General features: G+C 40.3%; 1 protein-coding gene across 1 annotated transcript in view; it reads right to left on the reverse strand.

Annotated features, from left to right (window-relative positions):
- The window catches only part of LOC127634829 (catenin delta-2-like), a 422761-nt gene extending 400379 nt beyond the window's left edge, over positions 1 to 22382 (reverse strand). The window contains exon 1 of the mRNA XM_052114524.1: positions 22243 to 22382. The gene's annotated coding sequence lies outside the window, so the exon portion shown is untranslated. The remainder of the gene's footprint in view (positions 1 to 22242) is intronic.
- Between the last annotated feature and the right edge of the window lie 323 nt (positions 22383 to 22705).

Genomic DNA, 22705 nt, shown 5'->3' on the forward strand with positions numbered 1-22705 from the left:
GCTTCCTCATTGGACGCAAGTTCGCCCAAGTTCGTCTATAGGCTGCAGCAGTTGCCGCGGAGCAACCAATGAGCTCGCTAGCTAGCCCGCTCAAGGTCTGCAGTTGCTGCACTGCGTTGACAAATGATACAAAATTAAGGATAATTTTTTGGCTTCAATATCTCAGAAAAGATGAATCTTTCCCGTAGCTTAAGCTAGCTTACGCAATACTCGTTTCCTCATCTAGAGAGATCCGAGGTTACGTTAGGTAACCGATTCGCTTTCAAGACCGATTGTCATAGAAATTGTCATATTTAAGGTGTATTTGTGTTTCATACACCTTAAGAACAACCACAGTGATGCTTGGAGTTCAACTGAATGACACACCGCTGTTCATGGCATTAATACTGTACGTATATTCGCTTACAATTCCCTTATTTGGTCATTAACATGTGATTGGAATTTGAAGTGCACAATAATCACGGTTAGATCAAATAACCGCTGTAAGATCAAATAACCGTGATCAGGCGGTTATTTAATATTCACGACAGGCCAAACCATTCGGTTATTCTACATGTGCAATACAGGTCTGCAACCTGACCCAAGCTCGACGAGTTCTGACAAACCAACGAGATTTTCTCGTCAGCTCACTCATAGATAGACTTATAGCTCACTGTGCACTTTATTTGCAGCTGTTTTGAGTAGTTTAAGGAAATTCCATCATAATACACATTATTTTATTTTCCCACGTCCCAACTCCAGATGAAAAATATATTAATCGTTCATGAAACCTTGTGGTTAACCAAAAGTTAAAAATTATAACTGTGCACAATCGTAATGGATGCATGACATTGTTAAAGGAATAGTTCACACAAAATTGAAAATTATGTCATTATTTAAAGTGATTATATAATTTTAAAAGACTTGTATGTATGTATGCTTCTACAGTATGTGAGTGCTAATGTTTATTTTTTTATTTGCCATTTTTGAATCTAGATGTTGTTAATGCATAGTGTCCCTTTTTTATATAAGAAAAAAACAGTTCAAAGGTTGGAGGTTAAACTTAAATTCAAAAGTAATCAATTACTAAATTTTGAATATGTTAAATTACTTGACATACATAATTTCTTGAAATGCCCATCCCTACCATTATCACAATTTCACACTGCATGTAAACACCTTTACCGGCATTCTTACCAGCTTAACCAATGTGTGCAAGTGTTGGGCACATGCCTGTTTATGTTTTGTTTTATAAAGCAGAGAATAATCCAATGATCCCAAGACTCATGTAAACAGTATTTTCTTGTGCTGCTGATTTTGTGAATAAGATGATTTTTGGTATTTATTAGCATTTTGGTGTGCACGTAAACACACTCAATAATGCATTCCTTAGCTAGCACCACTAACTACTGTAAGCCTCTTTGCCAAAAACTCCAATTTTGTCTCAATGGTTTGTCCCAGTTCCCTCAAAATACTGCCATCACAACTCCCAGTGGAGTCCAGCCAGGAATGCTTCTTCACTGCTGGATGGATGTCATGATAACCATGTTGCTAATGGTTGCTACGTTTCGACACCCCAGTGACCAGCTCTAAACCTAAGGCAGTCTCCCATGAGCTGCACACCCACCATCTCACATCATTTGGGCTGGAGACCTCTCCTGGAGGCACTATCAGAGCTCTGGCAGGGTTCTAAAGCTAGAAGTTGCCCACGTAACTGTATATCTCTATGCAAACTGATTCACAGTCTGTTTTGTTTCCAAGGATTTCTGGACAAATCACTTTGTGGTTTGGTTGCAAAACGACTAGTCTATCAAGTAGAGCATTTTGTGTTTTGTAGTGGAGAGCATGAGAGAATCAGACAGGGGAGGAAAAAGGCAAACACTTGGAAAATGGTTTCATCCTTGATAATTACATGCAGTTCAGCATGACTACAGCCTGCACCCCCAGAGAAAGTTGAGGTAATAAGTCAATCTGTGCACTCCCTTCTGGGGAAAAAGAGATCTGAACCCAGAGGTCATCTTTTACTTGGCTAATATTTCTGGTACCCATCACTGTGCACGCAAAAGCTTTGGAATATTCCATGAGGTCATAAAAGAATATAAATCGTGCTAATGAGAGTGATATAACAACATTTAGGCAGCATATTTTTGTCAAAATAGTAAGGCTGTTAATTCAGAAAGATTTATTATATTGTATGCTAAAAATAATGACGTATTCATACATAAATTCGGTAATTAAGACGCAGTGTTTCAACATTGTAAAATAAATGCTGTTTATGGCACAACAGAAAAATGCATCCTGTGAGAAAAGCCCTCAAGTCTACAACCCCAATTCTGAAAAAAGTTAGGACAGAATGGAAAATTTGAATGAAAACAAAAGGATTAGTCAATTCTAATCACCCTGTGCTAAATTGAAAGGGCTAAAACTATATTTTATTGGATTTTTAAAAATGTGTTTTTAAATATACACTCATTTCCAATCAGATGATTGCAACACACTGCAAAAAAAGTTGGACGGTTGAGTGTTTACCACGTAGTGTGGCGTAGTGGCTAAAGCACAGGGCTGTTAATCAGAAGCTCACAGGTTCTAACCCTACAGCCACCACCATTGTGTCCTTGAGCAAGGCACTTAACTCCAGGTTGTTCCAGGGGGATTGTCCCTGTAATAATTGCACTGTAAGTCGCTTTGGATAAAAGCGTCTGCCAAATGCATAAATGTACGTCTGCCAAATGCATAAATGAATTGGGCACTTTGTTAAGTTAAGCAAGCAGAATTTGCCTCCATTCTTCCATTATGCAGGTTTTCAGTTGCGCAATTTTATGGGGCCTCCGCTGCCATATATTGCACTTCTTAGCTCAGGTGTAGATAGGTCAGGACTGCAGGCAGCCAACCCGCACCAACAAGCACCCACACTCTGCTTTCTCAGTCATGCACTTGTAATCCAGGCAGTAAATGGTTTGAAGTTATCCTGCTGTAAAATGCAGGGATGTCCCTGGAAAAGATGGCATCTGGGTGGTAGCAAATGTGCATAGTGAAGATACACTATGGTAAACAGTTTTGCAATCATTGAACTGTGTTGCAATCATGTGATTTGAAATGAGTGTGTATTTAAAAAAAAAAATTTAAAAGGTTAAATATCAAATAATGTTGCAGTGCTTTCAATATGAAGCACAATCAAATTTACAAATCACCCCTTTTATTTATTTTTTTAGCATATTCCATCCTGGAAATATAACAAATATTGACTTCTAAAGCCACATTTTTTTTGTTGTTGTCTAATGACTGCTTTACTTGTCTGCCACAATAATGTAAATATTGATATATGGCATAAATTAAACGGCACATCACATATTTAATTTGATTCAAAACTTTGAATCAATCGCAACTCTGATTCAGTCATGAAAATGCATTTTTTGCATTAAGCATGAGCGTATGTACAATACTAGTGTTTGTCATGTATGCTATTTTCATTTTAATATATTATAAATATAGTTGTAATAATATATTATTGATTATCTTTATTTAGGGGGAATTTCTCAGCAAAAATATTGATCTATGCGAGAATTAATCGACCCATCCCATAATAAATTTTATTAAATATTTTAAAAGATTGGCAGCCCTACTATATGTAATTCAGCCAAGCCAATGCATTTCTTTTCATTAAGCATGAGCACATGAACAATATTATGTACTATAATACAACATTTTAGAATATCATGCAACTACCCCAGAGACAGGTGTTAAAATAAAAGAATGCAAAAACTACAGTAATAGCCTAGTACGAATGACATCTTTGATTTAAATGATTGCTCAGCAAGATTAATCTCTTATCCTTCATTGACATCTTTTTCATTGAGCATAACCCAACTGTCAGTAACAATCATGCTGGGAGGAGCCCAACCATGCATCTGATTTACTTTTCTACACAGCTAAAAATAACAGTCTAAAAATAGCAGGTCTGGTGATGAACGCTTTCTGCTCAAGATGTGCAAAGCAGATGAGATTCTACGTTATGTCTTGGGTTTCTCATCATGACAGAATAAAGGCATACTCAGGAATGTAATATGGCAGAGCATTTGCTGGGATTTAGCTTGGGGAGAAGAGAATCCACAGTGCTGTTTGATTAACCCCCTCCTCTCCCTTGTGAGTGTTTGCTGTTTCATTCTCAGACCCTTTCATCTTCCTTTCCAGAAAATCGATATGGTCAGAGGAACGCACACACACACGCACACACACACACACACACACGCACACACACACACACACACACACACACACACTGACTCAGCAAATGAAGATCAGTTGGTCAGAGAATTATTTCCCTCAACACAACCAACACTATATCAAGCAAACATTGCATCATGTGTGCAAAAGAAACCACCAAACATGGAGCTACACAAATAAAAAAAAGCAATTTTTCTCAAATTACTTTAAAAAAAATAATTTTCATAGCACAAATAAGAAAACGAAAAACACATTACCATAATGTAATTGGCATTGAGAATAAAGTGTGTTTTTTCTGATGTACACCACTTTGATGCCAGACATCCAACAGATTTTTCTAGTCTTGTGAGAAGGTAAAAACAAGTAAATGCTTGTAATAACACAGTCTAACTAACATGAACTTGATTACATAAACTGAGCTATCGAATAGCCCTGCTTATCTATTTCACACTTCGTTCATATTCATACAGTACAAACTAATGCTTCATGGGATAGGGTGAAATTTTTCATCTGTTATTTAAAACAGAACTGCTCTTTGTTTTAGCTAACGCAAGCATCACTATTATTCATGTTTTTTTTTTTATCTATTTCGGGAAAATCTCTACAGAACTGAAATCATCATTGCATTAAACTCTTATATTGAATGTGTTATTTGAACCTGTCCCTTTAGGTGGTGATGACTTCAATGATACATGCTTAATGAGTGGGCAAAAGTCTGTTTTTAGCTTGTCATTGCCCATCGGTGGATGAAATTTGTAAGCTATATCCTATATATTATATCATGCAAGTGCTGTGCTGGCCCTATTTAACCTGTACCTGTCATATCTCACTGTAAAGTGCACATGGAAAAGCCTCCAGGGCAAATAAATACACGTGGCTCCAAATAAAAACTGAACCGCCACTTTGTGTAACCCAGATATGTCCCATGGCTAACAACATAACCCCCACCTGGGGCTGCGTGAAATAAATAATTAACATAAAGGAGAACAAATATGATGACAGCCTCTTAAATGCCAGGCTTTCTGGATGCACAATTAGCCTTTGGAGACCTTGATAGCTAAACTAATTAGGAATCTGCACAGCCAAACCTATGACAGGCACAAATGGATCAGTGACTACAGACTTACAGTTAACAACAAGCACACACAGAGCCACTTCAATTAATTTAGTAGAATGAATTATCTGAATAACTGATGATAATTACTTGGAGACACAACATGTGAATTTCTCATTTTTTATTCAGGATTATTCATGCCTGATGACCAGGCCACAAGCTGAATATTCCGTATCAACAAGGGCCTGAGTAATAAGCATTACATCCAGCTGTTTATTTAGCCCATATCTGTAAAACGAAGTTAACACTTTCTCCCAATTTCCTCACAAAACACATGGTGATTTCAGAGACAGAAGAGATGGTAAAAGTAGAAGTCAATCAAAAGTCATGCCCAATTGTGACAGATAGGGGTGTTACTATTCATCGATCCAATAACCAATTATCCGATGTTATTGATACAACGCATAGGCTAAATATCGATAGGCCTATAAAAATGTTTTAAGATGTAGCCATGTCCATATGGATTTCCATCAGGTCATGAAGCAACATTACTAAATACATTTTTCATGTGGGACAAGGATGTGCGCGGGGACTTTGAAGCCAAATTGCAATCTGCTATCTGTGCGTGCACATCAACCAAGCTTACCGTGAAATGTGAGGTCCAGTGTCGAGATCAGTGTGAGCATGTCAACCGGCCCTCCTTAAATTGCGAGCTCTCGTGACAAACGCAGAGTGGTTCACATTACTGTATTTGTGTTAAAAATCTTAAGTTTTCTAGGTGACCCTGTACACAACAAAAATAAATGTTGCTTAATTACATTAAAAGCAGAACAGTCAGTTTCTGCAATTTACAGTGAGACATGACAGGTACCGGTTAAATAAGGCCAGCACAGCACTTGCATGATCTTAATAATGTCCTCTCACTTTCAACTGTTTTTATTTTCAGCAAATTTAACATGTGTAAATATTTGTATGTCATAAACTGAACAAGTTTCACAGACATGTGACTAACAGAAATTGAATAATGTGTTTCTGAGGGTCAAAAAGTAACAGTCAATATCTGTTGTGGCCACCAGCTGCATTAAGTACTGCAGTGCATCTCCTCCTCATGGACTGCACAAGATTTGCCAGTTCTTGCTGTGAGATTTTACTCCACTTTTCACCAAGGCACTTGCATGTTCCCGGACATTTCTGGGGGGAATGGTCCTAGCCTTCACCCTCAGATCCAACAGGTCCCAGGCATGCTCAATGGGATTGAGATCCGGGCTCTTCGTTGGCCATGGCAGAACACTGACATTCCTGTCTTGCACACAAGGAGCAGTATGGCTGGTTCATTGTCACCCTGGAGGGTTATGTCAGGATGAGCCTGAAGGATGGGTACCACATGAGGGAGGAGGATGTCTTCCCTGTAACACACAGTGTTGAGATTGCCTACAATGACAACAAGCTCAGTCCGATGATGCTGCGACACACCGCCCCAGACCTTGAAGGATCCTCCACCTCCAAATCGATCCCGCTCCAGAGTACAGGCCTCAGTGTAACGCTCATTCCTTCGAAGATATACACGAGTCCGACCATCACCCCTGGTGAGACAAAACTGCGACTCGTCAGTGAAGAGCACTTTTTGCCAGTCCTTTCTGGTCCTGCGAAGGTGGGTTTGTGCCCATAGGCGATGTTGTTGCCGGTGATGTCTGGTAAGGACCTGCCTAAAACTTATGACACTAAAGAGATCTTTCTACCGACGCTGACGCTTACAAAAGGCCTACAAGTCCTCAGTCCAGCCTCTCTCAGACTATTGCGGACAATCTGAGCACTGATGGAGGGATTGTGTGTTCCTGGTGTAACTCGGGCAGTTGTTGATGCCATCCTGTACCTGTCCCGCAGGTGTGATATTCGGATGTACCATTCCTGTGCAGGTGTTTTTACACGTGGTCTGCCACTGCGAGGATGATCAGCTGTCCTTCCTGTCTCCCTGTTGCACTGTCTTAGGCATCTCACAATACGGATATTGCAATTTATTGCCCGGCCACATCTGCAGTCCTTATGCCTCCATGCAGCATGGTTAAGGTACGTTCACGCAGATAAGCAGGGAAACAGGGCATCTTTCTTTTGGTGTTTTTCAGCGTCAGTAGAAAGATCTTTTTAGTGTCATAAGTGTTTATAACTGTGACCTTAATTGCCTACCATCTGTAAGCTGTTAGTGTCTTAACAACCGTTCCTCAGGTGCATGTTCGTTAATTGTTTATGGTACATTGAACAAGCATGGAAAAGTTTGTTTAAACCCTTTACAATAAAGATCTGTAAAGTTATTTGGATTTTTTTTAATTATCTTTAAAATACAGTGTCCTGAAAAGGGTTTCTTTTTTTTGCTGAGTTTATATAGGATATAGCTTACAAACATTATCCACTGGTGGGCAATGACAAGCATAAAACAGACTGTCACTTTTGCCCACTCATTAAGCATGAATCATTGAAGTCATCACCACCTAAAGGGACAGGTTCAAAATAACACATTCAACATAAGTGTAATGCAATAACGATTCCAGTTCTTTAGAGGTTTTCATGAAATAGATTAAAAAACACACACACAAAAAAAACTGTCAAAATAATATTACAATGATGACATTTTGGTGGTTCCTCACCCTTCAATAAAAACCCATGTATGTGTCAGTCTAGTATGACCTATGCGACACCTTGTTTGTACCACTTGATCATGTATAGATTTAAAAGAATGAATGATTCTTTTGCCAGGATTACTTTCAAATAATTTGTTAGTCGTATTTTTCCATTCCGCTTGCCATTTGTTTAATATGTAAGAGTTCAACAAGGGCTTGAGGTCTGAAGGTGGAATCTGACACCTTCTGATTTTTGTTGTAAGGGCCTCTTTAGCAGCAATATATGCTCGTTCATTGCCAAAAAGACTGCTATGTTTGGGGAATCCTTGCTAGTCTACTTTTACTCAAATATGAACAATAATAGGGTGATCAGTCTTTAACGATTCAAGTGCTTGCAGGCAATATTTTGAATCAGTTGAAAATTTTCAATATGGCCTATAAGCAAAGCTCAGGCCTCAGCTGTAAATATAGAACTTTGTTCTGGAATGCAAATGCCATATCGCTGATGACCAATCACTGCCACTGCAGATACATAGTTGTCCACTTTAGACCTATCTGTGTATATAGATTTATGATGAGGAAAATGGCTTCTGATGTCAAAGACCTGTTGTTGATATACATCTGGAATAGTAACAGCCTTCTTATTGCGAGCTAAATCCAAGCTGATATTTAACTTTTTCAGACTCCAGGAGAGGAATAGGGCAGAACTATATCTGCCATAAAGTATCAAGATTAATATCCAAGAGGGCTGAAATGATTAGTTGACATTGTCGACAACGTCGACAATAAAAACTTGTAGACAAAAATTGTAGTTGTTGAATAGTCGTTTGATCTCATTTAACGTAAATGATGACACATGAGAGCAGCACTGCAGCTCGCACCTGACTGAAGAGAGAAAGAATTACAGTCCAGATGCAATCTAAATCTTCAAAACAGCTTAAGGTGATGTAGATCACAAAGTATAAGGGAATTATACAAAAATACAAAATAAGTCAATACAAAAGCACTCTCATTGTGTAATAAGTGGAGCCGTAGCCCTTTAAAGCAATCATCCCGGCATTACATCTTAAATGCAGTTATATATAATGCATTATAGCTTTATTAATGTTCAAATAATAAGGAAGCTGGTCATGTAAATAACTACAAACTCTGAAACTGGCATTTCTCTGTGCGGTCAGCCCCTCTTCCATGAGTTTCGCGAGTGTCCCGATCAAAGGGGTAGAGACTGAAACTGCACCCGACTGAGGCACGCTCTGTCGCGGCTCATCCCTCGAGCATGTACTTGCTGCATCTAGATTATAACATGATGAGTAGCGACTCATGAATCATAATATATGTGTCACTGTGCATTTCTTATCATGAAGAATATTGGCAATACACAGCTTTATTAATAAGAGTTCTTTTTTTTGCGAGAGTTAAAGATGGATTGAAGTGAACAGAGAGAGGGTAGTCTATGTGCCATTATACAGTACACTGCAACAATACACGTTTTTGATTTGTTTTTGTTTTGGCTTGCTTTCCAATATAAATATGTAAAACTCATTTAAAACAACATATATTTTCTTTAGCAGCTATACTGCAGAAGAAAAAATTGTTATCTGAGAATGTTGAATATAATATTCAAAATACAAGCAGCATATAAGATATTTAGACTTGCTTTTAGATCTTAATAGATCTTAAATAGAAGTACATTTTGTCTTTACTGCACTCACAAAAGTATAATAAAGTGAAAAAATACACTTATATACAAAATACACTTATATTTAATACATTCTCTTAAAGCAAGTCTAAATATATTGTAATTTGCTCTAAAGTAAATGTATCTTGTTTTAAGGATGTTTAGACAATTTTAAGTGGAAAACAAGACAACAACTCTTGATAACAATAGGATTTTTTGCTGTGAATTTCTTTACTGAATTCAAATTAATAAAATAGATTTTTTTCCTTTAATTCAGTGAATGTCATTTAGAGGTATTTTTAAAAGATGATTTTGTCCTCTTTATTGTTAAGCACGTTTAATACAACCCCTAATATCCAAGTTTTCAAAATGAGGTTTGATGTGTATCCCAAAATGTCTCATAGAAAGAGCACGAGCGAGAGAAATGTGCAGTTTGCAGCTTCATTCATTACAACAATAATTTATTTAATTCTGGCTGCTGCCATTGGGCTGTTTGTCGCCAGCCACTTCACAATACGATACAAGCCAAAATTGAATATATTGCGATTCGATCTATCAGGATACATCACGGTATCATGATCCAACTCGATTCTGATACACAAGCTTTCAATTCCAATTAATTTAGAGGACTGCGCATAGAATAAAACAGTGATCTTAGGATTTCAAGAATCAACATCACAATCGTTCAAATGAAGATCATGATTAAGCGGAAAATCTATATTTGTACCCGGCCCTATAGTGGCAAACACGTACGCAAGACCTAAGAGGCCTAGAGGGGTGGGGAAACTCATACAGGGGTGAAAAACTCATAGCTTCGTCATTAATGAATGGGTCCAGGCTTTAAAGCTCTTGTTACATTCTCTTTACACTTGCTCTTAGGACAATTTACCACAGTTCTTGCATTGTATCAGAGTTTAACAGTGGTATTAATAAGATTATGTAACCATAGATAAAACCATGCTTCTCATTACGATGGTTAGTCACGAAAAACAGTAACCATGTGTGACAGGTTGAGTGTTTCTAAGTTGTTTTTGACTCTTAGCTCAGAAGTAGTTTCTTAATGGGAAGATACACCTACTGGCATTGAGCCACAGCGCGACATTGAGCACACCTGTGTGGCTCAATTAAGGAGGTTCGTTGGGTCCCGGTGGCTTTATAAAGAGTTGGTTTAAATGCATCGTTGTCATTCTTCTCCGTGCTGCGTGTAACAGAGGGCTATATGGTGATATTTCCTGTGGCTATTCCCTGGTGAGTCGTTTGACTTATTGCTCTTTTTCAGTTGTAGATTATAGTCTAAATATGTGTTGTCATTAGAGAGGTGTGTGTGCGTGAAATGGCGAGCGCAGGTTGCATAAAGCGCACTGTAATCTATCTTTCACCTATGAGGTAAGACAATTTATTGGGGTTTTCTCATATTCTATGAGGGGGGGAAATATTGTGAAATTGATGCACTATTTGTGCTGTTATTTTATTATTGTAGGTGTGGTCCAGAGCGCTAGCTGCTGTTTTCTTCATAAGCTTTATACTCATTGGTGTTGCGTTTTGTCCTGTTTGCACGGCTGGCTGCAGTGAGTGGACGTTTGCGGTTTCGAACTGTTGCAGTGATCGAGCTCTTTCACGGCTTCTGCTCTAATCGGTCTGTATGAAGGTTGTTGAATTATTGGACCTGCGTGTTTTATATGGACTATTAAAGTACACTAAACACGCGAGTAGTTTGGTCCGTAAAAGCAGCCTGAAAGATCTTAAATATTATTAATTGTGATGTTAAATATCATGTCCGTTCTGATGTTTATGTAATCTTTTCTTTGCTTTTATTTGGTATTAAAATTGTGTTTGCCATGGTATGTCCGCATGTGATTTATCTGACCTGTGATATTGAGGCTTAGCCGAAGAGGAGTGTTTTTGCTTTCTTTTGATCGTGCTTTATTTTTCACTGGCTTTAATAACTTTTTGTTCACTGATTGTTGTGTGGTTTGTCTATTCGGCTAAAGTGGATTAATTACGGTCTTTTATCAACTGTGGGTATTTAATTGGTAAACTGTATATGAGATCTATTTTTAGGATGTTTTAAAATGAATGTTTCCTGTGCAAAATAAACTTTGTATACTTTTGGAAGTCACGTCTCTGTCTTTGACGCCCTCCGAACCAGCAGGGTCCTTCCTATTTTTGTAATCCTTTTGGGTTTGATTCTTTTTGGGGTATTTTGTGTTTTGTTTTATACTTTCCTGGGTGGAGAAGTAACCCAGGTGGCGTAGTTGGTTTTGTTTTATATTTAGCCCAAGGTTACAATCTTGGCGCAGTCGGCAGGAGTACGATTGGCGTGTAAAGCAGAGACGTGACTTTATTATTTTTGTTTTTTTGTGATATTAATATATTTTTTTAAAACAGCAGCTAGCGCATTAGAATTCTTGTACTTTCCTCTCTTGTGTTTTTTTTCTGTCATTTAGACTGTCACTATGGAGGATGAGATGCAGCAATTGCGAGACTTGGTGGCCGAACTTAAGGCTGATAATGAACGCCTGCGGCAAGAACGTTCTGAGGTCCAGGCAAGTCCTAGTGTTGCGCCCTCTGAGTTTAATCATAGGGGGGCGGCGTCTGATATGGGCCCAAGGTCTTTCTCCAATGGTAATTCAGTGGTGACCGAAAGGTTAATTTATGTCCCTAGGGAGAGGAAATGTCCTGTTTTTAGAGGCCGCACCGGAATTTCTTTGGCTGATTGGCTAGAGGAAGTGAAGGCCTGTATGCGTGTTCGCCATTTATCCACTTTTGACAAAGCACACTTCCTGTATGACCATTTAGAGGGAGAAGCTAGGGAGGAAATAAAATTTAGGCCCAGTGAAGACCGGGAAGATCCAGATAAAGTTATTCAAATACTTACTGAGTTGTACGGCTGCCCGGATTCATATATTGTTTTGCAGGAGAGTTTCTTCTCTCGACGACAGCTAGAGGGGGAGTCACTTCAGGAATTTTCACACGGTTTTTTTGGCTTGATGTCCAAAGTAACTAAAAATGCTCCAAATGGTATGCCCAATTCTGATGTCCTTTTGCGTGACCAATTTGTTGAGTATGTGTTGGATTCTGCCCTTCGAAGGGAATTGAAACAGTTAGTACGCCAAAACCCTAGGGCTACCTTACTTGATGTTAGGGGGGAAGCCATTAGATGGGAACGGGAGGGCATGTTGAGGTGTACCAGGGATCGTAGTTTTTCAACCTCTTCTACTTCTGGGCTGCAGTATGGGGTTTATGGGTCAGCGCCAACTTCAAGCTCTGAATTATCGGAGCTAAAAGAGATGCTCAAAAAGCACCAAGAGCAGCTTGATCAGTTAACCCGTAATGTAGCTTCACTTCAAAATGCCTCAAGAGTGCCTTCAAGTACCTTTAATAGGAATGCAGTTATCTGTAGGAAGTGCCAACAGCCTGGCCATTTTGCCCGTGAATGTACTTCTCAAAATTGGTCATCGAGGGTTAATCCCTCACCCTTACGTCATCCTCAGCCCGAAGTGTTAAGGCTCCAGCCCTCTGTTACCTTTCAGGAAAACTAGAACCTTCTGTGCTCCCGAGCCACAGTTCAGAAGGGTATGTGTTGGGCTCCGATGCTGTTTTTCCCGTTGTAGAGCACACGGCCCCTTTATTGTCACCATGCCCCCATGTAACGGTTAATGTTGGTGGGGTGCTAGTCCCCTGTTTGTTAGACACTGGTTCGATGGTGTTGACGGTGACTGAAAGTTTTTATCTGCAGAACTTTGAGCCGTGGGGTTTGGAAAAACTTCACTCATGCCATTGGTTGCAGCTTAAGGCTGCTAATGGCTTAGATATTCCATACATAGGCTATTTAGAACTGGATGTGGAAGTCTTTGGTAAAGTGATTCCTAAACGTGGCGTGCTGATAGTTAAAGATTCCCCAGGTACTTCTACTCAGGTCTCCGGTATTTTGGGCATGAATGTTATTCGAGAATGTTATCACGAATTGTTTGGGCAATATGGGCCGACTCTCTTTGAAACTGCTTTAGTGCAGCATACCCCTAATCCTTGGCAACAAGCCCTACAGAAGTGCCATCAAGTTCAAGTTCATGCCCCTTCAGATTCTTCTGCCCGAGTTCGGGTTCGAGGAGGCAGGTGTATTTGTGTGCCCGGTGGTACCATGAAGTTTATTGCAGCTACTTGTTCTCAGCAACACACTGGATTGACTGTAGTATTTGAGCCTTCTAGTGGTGGGTTAGCAGCTGGTCTTCTGGCTTCCCCTGCCATTGTTAAAGTAGTTCGTGGACAGGCTTATATTCCAGTAATTAACGTAGGAGTAGTGGATGTTAACCTCTATGCACGAACCGTTCTTGGTACCATTAGTCCAGTAACTGTGGTGAGTTTACCCCAAGGTGTAGAGGATGTCCCCTTGAGTTTGCAGGCCACAGTTTCTTCCCAGGTGACTCTAGGTCCCATACAAGACAAGATCGATTCTGTTGATCTGTCTGCAATGACCGCTGAAGAACAGTGTGAGGTCAGGGCTTTACTATCCCAGTACTCTTCTGTGTTTTCAGCACATGACAGCGATTTGGGCTGTACTACTTTGATCACACACGATATTCCCTTGATTGATGAGGTTCCAGTTAGACAGAGGTATAGACGTATTCCGCCCTCAGAATATGAAGCCGTTAAGGCTCATATTAATCAGTTGCTGGAAACTCAAATTATAAGAGAAAGTAGTAGCCCCTATGCCTCTCCCATTGTCCTGGTGAAGAAAAAGGATGGTAGCCTGCGAATGTGTGTTGACTATCGTCAACTTAACAGTAAGACCAGAAAAGATTTGTTTCCTTTACCTAGAATTGAGGAATCCTTAGATGCTCTCGCAGGTGCCAGGTGGTTCACTACACTGGATCTTGCTAGTGGCTACAATCAGGTCCCTGTGGCTGAGAAGGACAGGATGAAGACTGCCTTCTGCACCCCTTTTGGGTTATACGAGTGGAATAGGATGGCCTTCGGCCTGTGCAATGCACCTAGTACATTTCAGAGACTGATGGAGCGCATGTTTGGCTCGCAACATTTTCAATCCTTGTTGCTTTATCTGGATGACGTTATAGTGTTCTCTTCCACAGTGTCTGAGCACTTGCAGCAGCTGGAGGTGGTCCTGAAGCGTCTACAACAAGAAGGCTTAAAGGCCAAATTGGAGAAATGTTCGTTCTTCCAGTCTGAGGTGAACTACTTGGGGCATTTGATTACTGCCCAGGGGGTGGCTACCGATCCGAAGAAAATTGAGGCAGTTGCTAATTGGCAGCCTCCACAACAGGTTTCAGAACTTCGGTCGTTTCTTGGCTTTGCAAGCTATTACAGACGGTTTGTGGAGGGTTTTGCTAAAGTGGCCGCCCGCTTCATCGCCTAGTAGCTGACCTGACTGGAGCTAAGAGGAAGGGCCCAGCCCGGTCTTGCCGGGAGGTCTGGACAGAGGAGTGTCAGCGGAGTTTTGATACCCTGAAGCAACAGTTGGTGAGTGCTCCCCTGTTGGCTTATGCTGACTTCTCTTTACCATTTATCTTAGAAGTGGATGCCAGTTATAGCAGATTGGGAGCAGTTCTGTCACAGGAACAGGGGGGCAGAGTTCGACCACTAGCCTATGCGAGTCGTGGTTTAAGGCCGTCGGAGAGGAACATGTCCAATTATAGTTCCATGAAACTGGAATTTCTTGCCCTTAAATGGGCAATGACTGAGAAATTTCGCGAGTATCTACTTGGACACAAGTGTGTGGTCTACACGGATAATAATCCTCTGAGTTACCTCAATACCGCTAAACTTGGTGCTTTAGAACAGAGGTGGGCTGCCCAACTCGCTGCTTTTGACTTCAGCATTAGGTATCGTTCTGGCCGGAGTAATCGGAATGCTGACGCACTCTCCCGACAGCACCCTGCTGGACTTGGGCTGGAATATATGAATCCGGGAAGTTCCCTGCCAGAGCCCCTCCAACAAGTCGCTTCTATCTGACCTCAAAGAGGTGTACAAGCATCCATTACTGCTTTCCCTGGCTATTCTGCTGCCGATTTACATGGGCTACAGGAGGCAGATGCAGCATTGGGAGAATTCCTGAAGCTGTGGAGAAGAGGGAAATACCCGTCGCGTGAAGAGCAGCAGGGATTGTGTGCAGATGTAGGTAAACTCCTGAAGCAGTGGAAACGATTACGGGTGAAGGATGGTGTGTTGTACTGTCAGTGTTACCATCCCCAGGGCGGTGAGGCCTTTCTTCAGCTTTTGCTCCCGACATCGTTAAAGACTATGGTGATGCAGCAGCTTCATGATGAGCATGGCCATCAGGGCATGGAACGTACAACAGAGCTAGTGAGACAAAGGTGTTTCTGGCCAGGTATGGGTGAGGATGTGAAGCGTTGGTGCCACCAATGTGAACGTTGTACTGTTGCTAAGGATGTCTTCCCTCGAGTGCAGACCTATATGGGTCATTTATTGGCTTCAAAGCCTAATCAAGTTCTGGCCATTGATTTCACCTTGATTGAGCCATCACAGAATGGAATGGAGAATGTTCTTGTCCTGACGGATGTGTTTTCTAAATACACCCAGGCTGTGCCTACTCGTGACCAGAGAGCCTCTACGGCGGCAAAGGTGTTGGTTAATGAGTGGTTTTACAAGTTTGGTGTTCCCAGTCGTATCCACTCGGATCAGGGGAGGAACTTTGAAAGCACCCTTATTCATCAGTTGTGTGCATTGTATGGTATTGAACGGAGTCGGACCACCCCAGCCCATCCTACTGGAAATGGTCAATGTGAGCGATTTAATCGCACACTGCACAATCTGCTGCGTACTCTACCTTCCTGCAAGAAGAAGAACTGGGCAGCATATCTCCCTCAAGTAGTTTTCTCCTATAACACTACTCCACACCAGTCTACCGGTGAATCTCCATATATTTTAATGTTTGGGCAAGATCCACAATTGCCTGTTGACTTTCTCTTGGGTAGAATTGAGACTCCTACTCAGGGCAGTGTCCATGACTGGATTTATGACCATCAAGCTAGACTTCAAGTGGCCTTTGATGGAGCTGGAAGTCGCATGAAGATTGCAGCGGAACGCAGAAAAGAGCGGCATGATCGGGGAGTACGGGATGATCCTTTGAGCCAAGGCCAGCTGGTGTATCTGCGGACCTTTGTGTGCGAGGGCGGGCAAAGATCCAGGATCGCTGGGGTTCTGTTCTTTATAAAGTGCTGCGAGCCCCGGCATTAGGCGGGTCGGTGTACACTATTGCTCCTGTTGAAGATTTGGAGAAAGTTAGACATGTGCATCGTACTTTGTTAAGAGCTCAACCGGCTGGCCAGAATCGGGCAGAACCTCTTAACCCTCTCCTTTCAGAGTCGGATCAAGCGTCGGTGGACTCTGGAGAGGACGATATATTGGATGAAACGTGGTTAGTGGTGTCGGCAGAGCGGGAAGTTCCTCCTCCGGTGATGGTACCCATTGCTGTTCAGGCACCTCCAAGTTGTGCCCCACTCCTGCCCCACAGCCCTCATGGTGTCCCCATGTCATCTAGTAGAGTTCCTGAGCCTCCTCTGGTCCATGATTCTTTGCTTCGTAATCCCTCAGTGGCATCCGAGGGTACCACCACTACTGCAGAAGCATCGCTACGTCGGACCACCCGAAAAACTGCAGGCTACCATTCCAATGCCAATCATTTGCCAGAGACAATGGGAGGTAGAGGGGGTAGTGTGAATTCGCAAGTAATTGTTGCTCAGGGGGTTTCTACTCTTTTTAGACCTTGGAGTTAATTTCGTCGGGTCGACGAATTTAAAAACTAGGGGGTAGAATGTGACAGGTTGAGTGTTTCTAAGTTGTTTTTGACTCTTAGCTCAGAAGTAGTTTCTTAATGGGAAGATACACCTACTGGCATTGAGCCACGGCGTGACATTGAGCACACCTGTGTGGCTCAATTAAGGAGGTTCGTTGGGTCCCGGTGGCTTCATAAAGAGTTGGTTTAAATGCATCGTTGTCATTCTTCTCCGTGCTGCGTGTAACAGAGGGCTATATGGTGATATTTCCTGTGGCTATTCCCTGGTGAGTCGTTTGACTTATTGCTCTTTTTCAGTTGTAGATTATATTCTAAATATGTGTTGTCATTAGAGAGGTGTGTGTGCGTGAAGTGGCGAGCGCAGGTTGCATAAAGCGCACTGTAATCTATCTTTCACCTATGAGGTAAGACAATTTATTGGGGTTTTCTCATATTCTATGAGGGGGGAAATATTGTGAAATTGATGCACTATTTGTGCTGTTATTTTATTATTGTAGGTGTGGTCCAGAGCGCTAGCTGCTGTTTTCTTCATAAGCTTTATACTCATTGGTGTTGCGTTTTGTCCTGTTTGCACGGCTGGCTGCAGTGAGTGGACGTTTGTGGTTTCGAACTGTTGCAGTGATCGAGCTCTTTCACGGCTTCTGCTCTAATCGGTCTGTATGAAGGTTGTTGAATTATTGGACCTGCGTGTTTTATATGGACTATTAAAGTACACTAAACACGCGAGTAGTTTGGTCCGTAAAAGCAGCCTGAAAGATCTTAAATATTATTAATTGTGATGTTAAATATCATGTCCGTTCTGATGTTTATGTAATCTTTTCTTTGCTTTTATTTGGTATTAAAATTGTGTTTGCCATGGTATGTCCGCATGTGATTTATCTGACCTGTGATATTGAGGCTTAGCCGAAGAGGAGTGTTTTTGCTTTCTTTTGATCGTGCTTTATTTTTCACTGGCTTTAATAACTTTTTGTTCACTGATTGTTGTGTGGTTTGTCTATTCGGCTAAAGTGGATTAATTACGGTCTTTTATCAACTGTGGGTATTTAATTGGTAAACTGTATATGAGATCTATTTTTAGGATGTTTTAAAATGAATGTTTCCTGTGCAAAATAAACTTTGTATACTTTTGGAAGTCACGTCTCTGTCTTTGACGCCCTCCGAACCAGCAGGGTCCTTCCTATTTTTGTAATCCTTTGATTCTTTTTGGGGTATTTTGTGTTTTGTTTTATACTTTCCTGGGTGGAGAAGTAACCCAGGTGGCGTAGTTGGTTTTGTTTTATATTTAGCCCAAGGTTACACATGCATAACAACAACTGTCATAAAAGTGATTTATATTCCTCTAATATACAATATTTAATATAATTATAATTACATTAAAATGTTTTATAAATATATACAATATTTCTGCCAAAACATTAGAGTTTCTATAGGTGGTGTTACTAACAGCAATGTAATTAGAATGGTGTTGTGTGGATTGAAAAGCCTGTAATTACCATTGTGAATGATGCAATGTTTTCCTCACTGTAAACCATAATAAGTTAGAACTCAAAATGTTAGGCAATCGGATACATCAAATTTAAGTTAATAAACTCCCAGGTTTAAAAAATAGAAATAGAAATACCATTCCCAGTTTCAGTTAAATTTAACTTCCTGTAAATTTACTGTAAAGAGGCAAGTTCATTAACTGAAAATAAAACTAGTCAGGTTACTTAAAATATGTCACTTATGAACACAAAAGAAAGTTCAAAATAGGTACATTTATTTGAACTAATTTGTATGATTTAATTTTTCTCTACTCAAAACTATTAATTGCAGTATTTTGAGCATTAGGGTTTACAGTGACCTCACACTGTTTAGAATGCACAGAGCCTTTAAAGTGTTAGTTTACCAAAAAATGAAAATTATCCCATAATTTACTCACCCTAAAGCCATCCTAGGTGTATATGACTTTCTTCTTTCTGCCAAACACAATCGGAGTTATATAAAAAAAAAAATATCCTTGCTCTTCCAAGCTATATAATCAGAATGAATGGTACCTTAGATTTTGATTACTGGTGTTCCCGATGGCCAGCCATCCCTGCATTCGCTGTAGTGCTTTACTTTTTGACAAATCATTAATTGATTAAAAATAACAAATTAAAATATAGCAAGCCAAAATTATACAGATAAATGTTTACATTTATGATTTGTTTTTACAGATTGAATTGTTTAGATGATGAGGTCATTATTTATGTGTTTTTTTCTGCCATTAATACCAAGGGATTTCTTTCTTCACTAATTCACTGAGGTAATATTATTGTTAACTCAAATTTGAAATAATTTGGATACTGATTCAAATATTAGGTAATTGCAATCAGGTAATGTATCCATCTAATCAATGGATGTTATGCTATTAATAACATTAGTACTGTATTGTGGTTGCATGAGGGTGCTATGCGCACATGGTCATCTCTTCTCTATGCCCAGAAACGCAGCCCAGCTTGGATAGAATTTAAAGATATTAAAAAAGAAATACAACAATGTATGCTTGTTCAAATATGTTTAATCTTGTTTTTTATTACCATTTTACTCATTGTGGAAATAAACAATTTCATGACAGTTTACATGCAAACAGAATTAGGATTTATTGTGTACCATTTTATAAAGAAAAACAAGTATTGCTATTATTACTATTATAATTATCCAAAGTTGTTTCAGCTCCAGGGCTCTCTCCAACACTGTGTATACCCCAGTGTTCAAAATCGCTCAATTATTTTGTACAATCTTTGCTGATATAGTGTACTGACTGACATCCACTACAGGAAATAGTGAATGAGTGAACAAGTGAGTGATTTCGGACACAGCTCAAAAAATAAAGGCAAAATTGAGTGAAGCCATTTATTACGTCTTTAAATGTGTGTACTTTCAGTTATTGACAAACAACAAGATAAGGGAGATGGTGGATAAACAGGGTCTCTCAGCTTTAAACGTCCTTGATCCCATCAGCATGCTACAAGCATCATGCATTTCATGCAAAACCATGAAATTTACAGAGAACAGCATCAAGCACCCTGTAGATTACATTACACGCCTTTGATCCTTGTCCCTCACCATCTATTGCTGCACACCGCTCAGTCAATGAGCTCATTCGCAGATGTGATCAGGCAGGCACCCCATAGAAAGATCAGCCCTCTGGATAAATACAGTATTCCCCTCTAATGGAAAAGCTGCCTCACCTCCTTTCCAGCACTGTAAAAATACTCACACCTAAATGTCAATTAATGCCTTCGTGAACAACAATGAATGTTACATTTATATAGTGCTTTTCTGATACTACACTCAAAGCGCTTTACACAGTGAACAGGGGAATATCCTCAAAACACCACCAGTGTGCAGCATTCACCTGGATGATGTGATGGCAGCCATAGTGCGCCAGTACGTTTACCACACACCAGCTATTGGTGGAGAGGAGAGAGTAGAGTTATAGAGCCAATTAATGGATGGGGATTATTAGAAGGCCATGCTTGAGAAGGGCCCAAGGGGGAATTTGGCCAGGACACTAGCGTTACACCCCTACTCTTTACAAGAACTGTCCTGGGATTTTTAATGACCACAGAGAGTCAGGACCTCAGTTTAATTTCTCAGCTGAAGGACGGTGCCTTTTTAGAGTATAGTGTTCCTGTCACAATACTTGGGCATTAGAAACCACACAGACTGCAGGGTGAGCACCCCCTGCTGGCCTCCCTAATACCTTATCCAGCAGCAACCTTAGTTTTCCCAGGAGGTCTCCAGTCCAGGTTCTGGCTATGCTCAACCCTACTTGGCATCAGTGGACAACCAGTCTTGAGCTACAGGTATGATATGGCTGATAACAACAATCTTGACATATGGGCACACAGGGCATAACATTGCCTCTATAAGGCGGATTATTTGAAGTGGATTTTCACATGAAGTCCTTTGGCTACAATCCTTTTGATTAGTGTAAACAGCTATGAACCACATCCCCATATCATTAAAGAGCAGCAAACTTCCTATATTCAAAATATTGCCTGATGTGACTGACAGACCAAGTTATTGGTTTTCACATTACTTATACATTTGCAAGACACTTCAAAGGCAGTCCTTTCGTAAATGTATGACAAAGTAATAGTTGCAGAGCAGCCACAAGCTCATATACCAAACTGAGCTGTGGGTGGACATATAGACTTCTTGACATGTTATATTATTTGTGTCTGTTCAGCAGAAACTCTGTTGGGTTACTTTAAATAAAGTAGGAAACAATGTACAGCTGCTTGGATTTCATCCCAAATTCTCATTTACAGTGTATGGACCTTATACAGTCTTCTTAAGGTGAAAAGTGAGTAGGGCCTACCTTTGAAAAATGTCAACTTATTGTGGAGTGGATGCAAACTCCTGAGGGGAAAAAGGTGGGAAAGGCATAGCAGGTGTTCAAGATGTATATTTCAGCTGGTTTGTTGTTTGTATTTAAAGCTTTTTATTGTGGTTGTCATCGTATGTATAGCTTTGTTAAGTGTTTAAGCATAAACTAACACTTTCATGTGATTTTACTAAGGAAAATGTGGGCACTTTAGCTTCAGAAAAGGTGACTTTGACTATGTGAATCAACATTTACCTGGAATGTGACGATAAGCTTTCGTTCAGGTGTTTAAATTGGAAAACTGTATTCCATTTTAATATTATTAATGCCTTCCATTTAAAATTTGGGTCATTCTCTACAAATGAACTGCGTTGCCGAAATATATCGTGGTAAACTGATCGAGAAATAGGCTGAACAACCCTAGGTCTTCTTTTCTTTATTCATTATATCGAGGCAGGTTTTGTCGAATTTACATATTTTCCACCATCTTAACCAAAATAAAAGCCATTTCAACAGACACTGAGATTCTCTAAAATAGTGTGTATAATTTTGTACACTCACCAAATGATGTCCAGGGAACAACGCTCTCCTCTCCCCGTATTAAATCCGAAATTTAGCTGGATAAGGAAACTGCACTCATGCCCTGCTGAAGGTAGGGAATTGAAGTGTTCTCTGAATGTTGTTTTGGAGAGGGACAAGCACCGGCTGAGGACGAGTGACTGCACGCGCTAATAGATTGAATAACTGCGGTTCGCGCAGAGATGCTTTTCTGTATCACCACCATCCCAGCTTTCATCCAAACACACACGCACAGTCTGGCGCTGTACACATTCACAGAGCACCATCTTCTGGCAGTGTGTGGACATGTCTAACACACCAGTTCTTTATTTAGCTTGCAAGATTGTAACTGATACAAGGGCATCTCAAGGGGCTATATCAAATGTGATTTAGCAGTTTTAAGAGCATGAATAATAAATTAAGACAGGTTTATGTAACATATCCCATATTTCTTTCGGAATAAATT

This window comes from Xyrauchen texanus, chromosome 42 (assembly GCF_025860055.1).
Source record: "Xyrauchen texanus isolate HMW12.3.18 chromosome 42, RBS_HiC_50CHRs, whole genome shotgun sequence".
Classification (NCBI taxonomy): domain Eukaryota; kingdom Metazoa; phylum Chordata; class Actinopteri; order Cypriniformes; family Catostomidae; genus Xyrauchen; species Xyrauchen texanus.